At 42.1% G+C, this 12,045-nt stretch overlaps 1 protein-coding gene across 9 annotated transcripts in view; it reads left to right on the top strand.

The window, feature by feature from the left end:
* The first annotated feature begins 2,002 nt into the window (after nucleotides 1-2,002).
* The window catches only part of TBC1D5 (TBC1 domain family member 5), a 530,924-nt gene continuing 520,881 nt past the window's right edge, over nucleotides 2,003-12,045 (top strand). For 6 of the 9 annotated variants that reach the window (XM_053221498.1, XM_027061904.2, XM_053221496.1 and 3 more), the window contains exon 1: nucleotides 2,003-2,199. The gene's annotated coding sequence lies outside the window, so the exon portion shown is untranslated. The remainder of the gene's footprint in view (nucleotides 2,200-12,045) is intronic. The other 3 variants (XM_027061912.2, XM_027061913.2, XM_027061914.2) reach the window with 2 other exon arrangements.

Here is a 12,045-nt window from a genome sequence, read left to right as displayed (position 1 = left end):
GGAGACAAACAGTTCTAATCTCAGCTAATCATCTATGAGACACAGGAAGTTGAAGGGTTTGTGCCTGGCCTTGTCAACAGGTTTAGACAAAAAGGGAAAGGTCTGTATTTGGCCTTATCACAGGTGAACAAGGAGTCACCTGCTAGTGTTATGAGAGAGTGGACAAAGTTTCATCTAAGTCACACGGGGAAGGGCGGTTCTTTGTGGTAAGCCATTTCCCAGAACACAAACACGTGTGTGTGTGTGTGGGGGGGGATTTCTTAGTCATTTTCGTTTTCCATGAGTATAGGCTCCAGTAAATTTCAATGTTGTCACTGCAAAGTCTTCTTAAGGCCTCAGCCTGAACTGGCAGTCATTTTTGCCTCATTCTTTTGTTTAAAGCAGTAACAGATCCAGCCCACATTCAAAGGGAGAATGTTACACAAAGGCATGGATACTGGGGAGGCATGGTTCATTGTGGGCCACCAGAATAGTCTCTCATAGAGTCTGAACCTTGGACTGGATATTTAGAATAGGATGCTACTAGCATATCCTCGTGGTAGCTGCAACCAACAGGTAGGATCACTGGGCATGTGCACACATTGGTAAATGTAGAAAAGAGTCCATCAACATTTCAGACATATCAGATTGGAGTCTTGAGGGTTGTGACTTTCCTAGTTTCTCAGAAGCTCTCATTAATACTGTTTCTTGATTAACATTTACTCCAACATTTTCTTTAATTTTGTTGTTAGTTATGTTTCGTGAACATCAGCTCGATATTCACCTAGCATCACGGTAAGGATGACTGGACTTAACCGGAACTGCCAATTAGTAAGTTTTTACATTTTAATTATTTGCCCAGATTAGATATGGTCAGAGCCATTGACTTAACCAGCTTCTGCAACAAAGAGGGCCAACAGAAAGAGAGGGAATCCCTATGTGAAGGGGAGTGTTTGTGAACAAAGGTCTCCCACACAGGGACCCTCCGCAGAAGGTAGCTAACCTTTGGAAATTTGATCTTTCTCTGTCTTCTTCTGGACTCAACAATATCAGTTTCTTTTGGAGCTCTTTATGAATAGACAGGCTAATAAAAGACCATAAATCTTTTTTTTACTAGGTGAAGAATTTACCACTCTAATTAGCATCACCATTCAAAGGCTTTCATATTCCAGAAACAAACACCAGGCATTCTGAGCGCTAGGGTTAAAGGGAATCTTAAATCATGAGTAAGCATAGGTGAAGGGCATGAAGACTTAGAGTTTAGGTATTGCCTGTGTGCTGACAGTCATCGGGACTTTACTGAGATACAATGCTGAACACACTGTCCTAGGTTTTATGAGTAAGAGATAAAATCCAAGCCTAGTACTGTGGGTTTGTAAAGAAATGACTGTAATATATTATTTCGTTCTGGGTTATACTAAAGTAGGTCTGCACAAAATGTTAATGACTTCCCCAAAGCAGAGTGGTGTATGTTTCACCAAAGTAAGTGACAGGCAGGGTCCTGAAGCATGGATAGGAGTCTACTCAGCTATACATAGTAAAATGTAGAACGGAAGGCCATTTACATGCAACAAGGAAACGTAAATTTTGAGGTAGGAGGACCTGCCTCTCAGGAATTTCCCAGAGGCTGTCATCTCCTACTCTCAGTCCCATCCCGGGAAGGTGGTGGTGAGTGTGCGTGTTAAGTCCCCTCAGCAGGTTCCTAATCCTACAGCCGCGCGCTGGTAGGGGAATGAGAAAGAACAGAGAAGGGAGGCGGGGTGTGTGGGGGGAGTGAGGGGCAAAGACTTCCCGCGCATGCGCCCTGGCAGATGGCCGGCTCAGCAGAGTAGTTTGGCCTGTGGCTCCCTCCGCACGTCGCGCCTCTCAGGGGCCCGCCGACTTGGCCCTGGGAGCGAGCGCGCTGCGCGCTCGCGCAGCCTCTAGGCCGGGCGGGCGCCTGCGCACAAACGTCCTGGGCGTTGGAGCCGCGGGGTTATTAGAGGTGGAGCGCGGGGAGGGCGCGCGGCAGGAGGCGGCCGCCGTTACGGCGCGAGCGTGGTCACGTGGTCGCTGGTCACCGCCGCCGCCTCCCCCTCCCGCCCTGTTCTCTTTCTGGTCCGGCCGGGCCCGGCCGGTTCCACGAGCACTCGGCAGAGACTGAGGGAGAGAGAGAGAAAGAGGAGGGGAGGAGGAGGAGGATTCAGGGAATAGGAGCTGGGGAGCCCTTCTGCGCCACAGGTAAAACAAGATGATATCGTGAAAAAGCCCGAGCCCCCTGAGCGCCTCCGCCTCCCTCCAGTGCAGCCCCCCACATGCAGTCGCTCCCGCCCCGGCCTCCCCCTCAGCTTCTTAGGACCAGTCCCGCCTTTCCCAGCACCGCTGCTGCAGCTGCCGCCGCCTCCCGGGAGGGCCTGAGGGTGCTGCTGCTGCTGTCGCCGCGAACGGGTAGTCGCACCGCCCCCGTTTGTGCGCCTCCCGGATCGGCGTGGGGGCTGGGTGGCGGGAGGGAGGCTCCTCTAGCTCCAGGGCGGGCACGGAGAGGAGGTTGCTTCCCCCAGTCGGCCAGCCCGCCTTCCCTCCTTCGAGAGGTTGGGGTCTAGGCTGCAAGGCCAAGTGCAGCGAGAGGGTAGAGCCTGGTGGGTGGACGGGCTCAACTTCCTACTTGGTAAATTTCCCTGTTCATTTCAGCCTAGGCAACACGTTTCCTTCACAGGCCGGAAGCAAAAGGGACCCGTAATCCCCAAACCTTTTAAAATGCAGCCTTTAGACTAGCGAAACCTTTCTCGTTTTTGAGGAAAGAAACGTGACCATATTTTAGTGGGACTTAAGTTTGTTCACCTGTAAGAACGTGCAAGTTGAGGCCTTTAAGGATCTGAGAGAAACTTTGTGAAAGTTGATCCCTCCTACTTTTCCTGCAAAAAACGAACACAAACCTAAACAATTTTCGGTTCTGCAAATGACCTAGAGTTTGTTCATTACCAGCTATTAAGCAGTTTTTAGTTTCAGGAAAATGATATAAAGTTCACATCCTTTAGGGTGTTTGTTTGTTTTTTTTCTGAATGATGATTTTCGGGAATGAGCTGTATCCGTCAACCCCAAATTGGACTAAATCTCAGATAGGAGTAGCGTGCAGGTTGAACAGCTTTGGGCCGGGTTGCGCGGGGACACCTAGAACCAGTCATTATTTGTACTCTTTGTACAACAAAATATAGTACCAGTAAAACTGTATGTTATTAGTGTGCTGTTGCACAAAATACTGACTGAAAGCAGGAAGTGTTAAATGTAGGCATTGTTAAAAATCTGTACACTCAAGTTCATTTATATGCTGGTCATTTTTCTTAATGAGCTTTTCTGATTACATGTCTTGGAATTTTCATGCTGTATCTCTAAATTCAGATGTAAACTTGAGTATTTAAAATTTTTTACAGCTACCTGCAGTAGAGTCAGAGCAGTGCTTCTCAAACCTTAATGTGCACAGGAATCCCTTGGGGATCTGGTGTAAAAATGCAAATTCTGGTTTAGTAGATCTGTGATGCATGTTGATATTCTGCATATTTTATGAGCTGCTAGGTGCTGCTAGACAAGGAACAATTCTTGAATAGCAAGGAATTGGATAATGTGTGTGCTGAGAAATAAAGTGATGTGTCAATGAAAACGTTCCTTAATTCATCCTGAGTGTAGAGGTGGCTTGAGAGAAGGGGTAGATGGCAGGATGAACTGCAAAAGCTTGTGTTAGGGAGATCCTTTATGAACAGTGAGCAGGCTATGTTGGAATCCCAGGGAAGGGATAGCAGACGGAGGGTGAGATGCCCCAACCTGGAGGAGTGGAGGTACCAGGTGTGCATCCTGTGGTGCATACATCACCTGGCCTGTGAATTTTTCCGTGGAAGCCTAGTATACTTCTGGCTGACGGACTCAGCTACGGGTAGTTAGGTTTTATCAGCTTATAGCCTGTGTGTCTCTGAATCCATTGCTGGGAGGAAGTTTTCTTTTATTGGTGAGAGTATTGAGTGTGTGCTTCTTCTCCCAGATGCAGCCTCCGTTGAGCAATGCATTCCTGAGCTTTGGAAGCAATCTTGTAAAGAATTTAGGGTCTCCACCTGTTGAGGTTATCCTAAATGGATTCAGATGTTTTCCTAATTTAATTAATAAAAGTAAATTGAAAAGTTGAAAAGTCCTACTTAACCTCATACTTTATGTAAATAAAAATGGTTGTACTTGGGGCACCTGGGGGGCTCAGTCAGTTAAGCATCCGACTTCAGCGCAGGTCATGATCTCGGGGTTTGTGAATTCAAGCCCTGCATCAGGCTCTGTGCTGACAGCTCAGAGCCTGCAGCCTGCTTCAGATTCTGTGTCTCCCCCGCCCCTCCCCTGCTCATGCTCTGTGTTTCTCTGTCTCTCAATAATAAATCAACGTTAAAAAAAATGGTTCTACTTAACTTTTTAAGAACTTTTTTGAACAGTAACCTCGACTACTTTTAGCACTGTAATTTTTATAGTCTTCATTCTAGTCCTTACTTTACCATTGTTTTTTCTTGTTATTAAGTAATATTTATGACAGTACTTTTGAAGCACTAGTGCCAGACTTCTAAGCACTTTACGTGTCTAACTCCTCTAATTGTAACAATCTTTAAGGAAACTAAAGCAGAGAGTGGGTAAAAGTCCTATGCTAACAGAGTTGGGCCTCTGGCTGGCTCTAGAGTGTATGCTTTAACAGTCTTCTCTGTGCAGCTTTAAAAAAGTTTTTTTTAAAATGTTTGTTTATTTTTGAGAGATAGTGCATGAGTGGGAGAGGGGCAGAGAGAGACACACACAATCTGAAGCAATCTCTAGGCTCTGAGCTGTCTGCACAGAGTCTGATGTGGGGCTGGAACACACGAACCGTGAGATCATGACCTGAACTGAAGTGGGACACTTAATTGAGTGAGCCACCCAGGCGCCCCTCTATGCAGCTTTTTGGAAAGAAAATAAATTGATACTTTTTAAAATCCCCTTTCCCTAGTATTGTTGAGAATTATGAGTTTTGCTTTCCATTTTTAAATCCATATTTGTCATCTTTTAAAAAATTTCCCCCATTGTATTCCATGAAATGCAATCCCATAAAATGAAAACTTGCCTCAATGCTTGTACTCTTTTCTGAATAAGATACTGAAATAGTGAAAAGCTTTATTTTATTTGCACCTGTTACCTGGACCAGTCTCTTTCAAGTCTGTAAGTCATTGTTAAATGTGAAAGTAGCGTCTGCTTCCTTTTGGCTCTGCTAGTTTTCAGTTCATTTTTTGCCTATGCCTCTCTTTCATCTTCCACTGCCTCCCCCGCTCTATGCATACATAATAGATGCAGCTTATATTTGTTATTGTAACGTTTAGGATTTTGGGGGGGATTGATGGGGTCACTGACTTTTTATTTGGCCAGTAAGGGAGGATGCCTGTGTGGCTCAGTTGGTTAAGCATCCGACTTCGGCTCAGGTTATGATCTCACTGTTCGTGGGTTTGAGGCTCGCGTTGGGCTGTGGGCTGACAGTGCAGAGCCTGGATCCTGCTAAGAGTTCTGTGTCTCCCTCTCTCTCCCCCTCTGCCACTTATGCTCTGTCTTTCAAAAATAAATAAACATTAGGGCGCCTGGGTGGCTCAGTTGGTTGGGCATTCAACTTCAGCTTGGGTCATGATCTCAAGCTTGTGAGTTTGAGCCCCGTTTGGGGCTCTGTGCCGACAGCCCGGAGCCTGGAGCCTGCTTCAGATTCTGTTCTCCTTCTCTCTCTGCCCCTCCCCCGCTCATGCTCTGTCTCTCTCCTTCAAAAATAAACATTAAAAAAAATAATTTTTTTATTTGGCCGGTAAGGATGATAACAATCTAAGCATGAGTCATTGTTATCATATTTTAACACTGAGAAAGTACTAAGGACAACCTCACAATAAACGTTAAATAATTGGTTTTCATAAGAAAATTAATATGTCATCTGTCCCCCATCCCCTTTTGTCTCAGACCATTGGAAGTTTTGTTCTGTATTAGCACCAGTCTGGGGAGTGGTGCTTATACACCTGGTCTAAGACATTTCTCTTAATGTGGACAGATGGTTAGAATGGCAGTAATAATATAGTGTGTGTACTGGAACTTGAGAAATGAGATTTTGTGGGAGGGGGAAGTGAGAAGGGAGGGCCTATGGGCTGATTGCAGTAGCATTAGTTTTTCATTAACGGGGATAATAATGAGTTTAGGTAGGAAGTCAGTGTAACAACAAAGCCCGGTTGTAAATGTTTTCTCAAAGTTCATACTTTGTTGTGATGTCTGTTGTAATGTTACGCTGCCCAGTTTCTTAGCCTCATAGTGCATCACTTTTCTCATCTTTGAAGTGAGGATAGTAATAGTACCTCACAAAGTTGTTTTGAGGATTAAATGAATAGATGTGTGTGTATATGTTTATATATATTAGTATAGCATATATGTACGTATACATATATAATACTTAGTGTCTGACACACCGTTAATGCTATCATGTGTTAGGTACCGTGTTTTACTATGGATCGTCTGCCATGTGGTTGATCATGTCCACATGAAGACTATTTGAATGAACTTAATGGAAATTGTACATTTATTTGGTATAAACCTGTGTGGGCCCCGAAAACAGAAATTGTTTGTACTTTTTGGATAAAAATACGAAATTGGGGAGGTGCCTAGGTGACTCAGTCCATTAAGCATCTGACTTTGGCTTAGGTTATGATCTCAGCCTGCTTTAGATCCTCTGTCTTCCTCTCTCTCTGCCTCTCCCCTGCTCACGCTCTCTTGCTCTCTCTCACTCTAAAAAATAAATAAACATAAGAAAAAAACAAAATTGGTATAGTAATGTTCTTATCCCTTTGGAGAATTAAATATGAATAAATATGGTTTGGCCACTCAGATTTTTCAAAACAAGGAAGAAAGGCTGTAGAAATAAAAGATGTCTTTGGTGGTGGTTTAGGATTGGTTTACAATTTTCAAGTCTTGAACAAGGTAACCTTTTTCCTGAAGGCTTTTCTGACTAACACATCTAAGTAAGATAAAAGGTTGAACCAAAAGCAGTTTAGGTTTCCACTTGTAAATAATGGATCTTCAGAGTAATTAGATTAGTGAGAGGTAAGCCCCCCACTTCTCATATAATCTCCCTGGGGGAGATGTATCTGCTTTCTGATGGAGTTGGGGTGATATAATCCTGCAAGAAGACTGAGCCGAAGTTACAGATCCTGGCTGTAGAGGTGTGCATTCTGTTTGCTGGTAATTAGTGGGGATCAGAATCAACCCCTTAGGTTTCCCAAAATAGGTACCTTAGGAGGTGTTCTGGTAGCTACCTTGCAGGAATCCAAGAGGAATTACTAACATTACATCTCTTGCCACCCTGGAGTGAGATGGTGGATTGATTGCCCTGGATCCTTGGTGGGGGTTGGGAGAGAAGGTGTTGATAGGAGATGGGCAGATGGTACCACTATTTCCGTCTTTGTCTACTGCCTTGATTAAACTAGACTTCTTTTCATGAAGTCCAAGAGTCTTGTAGTAAGAATGCTCCTTTTGGTAGGTAGATATGTGTGGGGCTTGGGATAAATTGCCTCCCCTCTCCAACCTTCATTACTCTTAATAGTTTAGGGGTTAATTTTAACCTATTTATCCTGTGGGGTGTGTGTGTGTGTGTGTGTGTGTGTGTGTGTGTGTGTGTGTGTGTGTATTGTAAGTATATATGGATGAACATGTGGATGTGTTGATAGACTTATCTTTTTAAACTAAAAGTGGATTTATGCTATTTTGTTACTTGTTTGTTTTTCCCTTAATATTTTATGTTACTAATGATGTTATTCTTCCACACAATTTTTAGTGGCCCATACTGTTTCATTGTATGAATGTACTATTAGTAGTCCTCCATTCTTGGACACCTAGATTCCTTTCAATCTTTACATGTCAAGCAGAGCTACACTGAATATTATTGTAGCTAATATCCCTTTGTGCCTATACATTATTATTTAGGAAAAATTTTTGCAAGTGGAATTATTAGTAGGTCAAAAGATATGCCCATGCTTAGCAGTTTTGATACACATGACCAAATGGCTTATCAAAAAGGTTGTACCACTTTACCCTTTCCTACAAAACTGTTTGAGAGGCCCTGTACTTGCTGTTATTGGGTATTTTCTTTATTTTAACAGCTGTATTTGGGTATACTTGACTTTATACCTCCTCCTCTGTCTTCTTACAGGCTTTAACATTTTATGTAGTTAAATCTTGTTGTTCCTTTGTGAATCTTCTAGGCGTTTCCTACCTTATGTTTATATAGCTATGAATTTATATTTTAAACGATTTTTATATTTCAATTTAAAATTTTGAATTTACAGTTATTCCAGAACATGTTTAGTTGTACAATGTGAAGTAGAGGGTACTAGAGTTTTAAGCTTTTGAGTAGTGAGTTAGTAGTACTGAATGAATGATTTATTCTTTCTCGATTGTTATCAGAAGCTTTATCATTTGGTCTTCTATTCAGTTCCACTGTATTTAATTTTTTATTGGTGGGAATAAGATTTTCCTGTGTGTGTGTGTGTGTGTGTGTGTGTGTGTGTTTTCTACTATATCTGGTAAATAGAAGAGCTATTGATTTTTTTGTGTGTATTTTGTAACCAGTCACTTTCTGAATCTGTCTACTATAACAACTTTTCAGTTGATTCTTTTACATTTTCCAAGTAGATAAGCCTACTGTCAGAAGCTGGTCATTTCTGTGGGGTTTTTTTATTTGTTTTTTATTTTTCCCATGATTAATTTTCACTTATGGAAGCTGTGCTGGAATGATTTTCTTAATTTCATTGACTTGAAAAATGATATTTTGATATGGTATTACTGTGAACTGATCTACCCAGCTCTCAGACGGATTTTAAAATATTTGGAAAACCACTTCAGCAAGTGATCTCTGTTATGTACTCAATGTGTCCTCCCAAAATTTGTATGTTGAAATGCTGTACCTTTACTCTCCCATGTAATGGTATTAGGTGGTGAGACTTTTTGGGAGGTAATTAGAGCATTAGATGAGGTGATGAGGGTGGAGCCCTCATGAATGGGATTAGTGCCTTTATAAGAGTCAAAAGAGAGTCTGTTTCTTCTCTCTGGCATGTGAGGCTATGATGAGAAATCAGCAGCCTGCAACCTGGGGGAGGGCCTTCAACCAGAACTTGACCGGATTGGCACCCTGATCTCAGAGTTCGGTCCCCAGAGCTGTGAGAAATCAATTTCTGTTGTTTGTAAACCAGCTAGTCTATGATACTTTGTTACAGCAGCCAGAACCCATAATCTCTAAGGACCTTCTGGCTCAAAACTTTTGTGATTCTACTTTTATGTCAAAATACTTGTGGTAATATACATAACGCTCTGGTACTTTAACTTACAGTGCCCACAGCTTCTTTTATAATTGTGGCTGTCTAGCTCCACTGCCCAAGCAATTATTCTGAAGTTTTACATTTTTATCTCCTTAGGAGAACTTGAAGATTTTTTTTCTATGTGATTTGGCAGAAATCAAAAGGAAATACTGATAGACTACAGAGATCAAACTGTGCAACGTTGGGTTTGCCTAGTTACATTATTAGGTATCACGATTTTCATTCTCTGGTCAAGTGGTGTAATTTTGTACTATTTATGATTTTTCTTTTCAAGCTATGGTCTTGGTATGGTCTACTTAAAGTTCGCCAATCCAAATTAGGTAATTGTCAAAACTGAGTGTAATGGAAGCCATTGGGAAGTGATAAATAGACCAGGAAGCAGTGAAGATAGGATAGAATAGGAAAGGTAGGGATGGGGAAGTGCCTGGTATGTCAGTCCTTTTTTCTCTGGCCCCCTCTCTGTTCTCTGATTATCCTTTTGTACTTCTTTGCCCTTTTAATGATTTTCTGGCTTCGTATTTGTTCTCAAGATATATTTTATTTTCTCTTTCAGAGAATAGCCCCACTACCTCCTTGATACTTTGGTTAGGAGTACAGATGCTTTCCCCCAGTCTTTGAAGTAGTCCTGATCAGTATCCCTAATTACCTTCCTTCTTGTCACTAAAACTACCCGCATAATGCCTTCACTAGTGGCCCCCATGCATCCTGCCTGGCAAAAGATGTGATAAAACACTGATTAAACTTGGGGTTCTTCATAACATAAAACCACTGTTGTGGAAGCATTAACAAAATGAGAGATCATAAAGACAAATTGTCAGAGAACTGTAGAGTAATATCTGAGTGGCTGAGGAGATAGTGAGAGATTAATATTACAGAGTGAGAAAAAGCTTCTGAAGAAAGTCTGTTATCTTAGCTCTCCAATCCTGATTTCTTATCTGAGCTTTGGACCTGTGTGTTTGTTTGCCTACTGGATGATTCCACTTTTGGATGGCCCACCGAGAACTCACATTCATAACGTCTGCAACTGTCTTCTCTTACAAAACCTGTTCCCCCTCTCAAGTTTATTATCTCAGTGGATGATACCACCATCTTTCTGGTTGTTGAAGCCAGAAATCTGGCAGACACACCCATTTTACTCCCTTTCCCCAAATCCTTATGTAAAGGCATCTCTCTCGGATTCTAAGTCTTGAATCCATTGTCTCTTTATCTTCAGTACTTCTACTCTGGTATATCATCTCTTGATCTTTAAAAAAAAATTTTTTTTAATGTGTATTTATTTTAGAAAGAGAGACAGAGCATGAGCGGGGGAGGGGCAGAGAGAGGGAGACACAGAATCTGAAGCAGGCTCCAGGCTCCGAGCTGTCAGCACAGAGCCCAAAGTGGGGCTTGAACTTAAGAGCCATGAGATCATGACCTGAGCCGAACTCGGACGCTCAACCAACTGAGCCACCCAGGTGTCCCTCACCTCTTGATCTCTAGATCATCATCATTTGCCTTTGTTTCTGTAGGGTTTTCTGACTGGTGTCCCTGGAGCCACGTGATCTTTATAAGCCCTCAGTTGATTCTCTGACTCTATAGCTTAAAACCTTTCAGTACTCTTCCATCACCTATTGCTTAGTCTTGTGTCTCCTCCTGCCTCCCCTATGATTTCATTATAAAGTACCGAAATATTTGGGTTTTTGGAACTATTTATGATTTTGCTTGCCTCAAGCCTGGAATAGTCTGTTTGTCTGTCTCTGTCTCTCTCTCTCTCTCTCTAAAGTAGGCTCCATGCCCAGTGTGGGGCCTCACATTCCTGAGATCAAGGGTAGCATGCTCTACCAACTGAGCCAGCCAGGTGCCCCAATCTTTCTGTCTCTTGATTTTACTAACTCTTGTGAGGTCTTAGCTGAAATGCTATTGCTCTAGGGAGCTTCCTTATACCAATAAGTCTGTGTTGTGTCCTTCCTGTTTGGCCCAATACGCTGTTGTATAATATAACATTTATTATGTATTATAATTGTCATTTTACCTACAGTCTTTGTCCCACTTTTGACTGCTCTGTGAATGCCAAGGCCATGTATGTCATCTTTACTCATACTCTCAAAGCTGTGACTATTAAAAGTGGGTGCCCCATACCAGGTATTGTCTTAAGTGCTCAATTTATAGCAGTAAACAAGAGACTGTTAACAGTTTTTAACTGCTGTGTGATAAACCACTCCAAAACTTAGTACCTTCATATTTATTAGGTATCCATATTATATGGTAATATTAGTACTGTAATATTTACTTATTCATGATTTTATATTTGTATAATATTTGGTAGGGTTAGTTTATCTCTGTTTCACTTTGTGTCAGCTCATTGGAGGTTAGAGTTTCCACTTCCAACATAGTTTACTCACATGGTTGGTAGTTGATGCTGGGAGCTAAACTGGGGCTGTTGATCAGAGCACCTCCATTAGGCTTTTCTCTGTGCCCTAGGTATGAGTGGTGGGTTCTGAGAGTGAATGTCCCAAGAACAAGCATTCTGAGAGGTAGGAAGTAGAAGCAGACAATCTGATGAACATTACTTCTGCTATATTTTATTGGTTAAACAGTCAGCCCAGATTCAACAGGAGGAGAATTAAACTCCATTTCCTGATAAAGTGACAAAGAATTTGTGACTGTATTTCATCTGTTATACAGACCAAAAAATAAACAAAAAATAAAACTACAAAAATTG

This window comes from Acinonyx jubatus, chromosome C2, assembly GCF_027475565.1.
Source record: "Acinonyx jubatus isolate Ajub_Pintada_27869175 chromosome C2, VMU_Ajub_asm_v1.0, whole genome shotgun sequence".
In the NCBI taxonomy this organism is placed as follows: domain Eukaryota; kingdom Metazoa; phylum Chordata; class Mammalia; order Carnivora; family Felidae; genus Acinonyx; species Acinonyx jubatus.
This window is presented reverse-complemented; position numbering and strand designations above follow the sequence as displayed.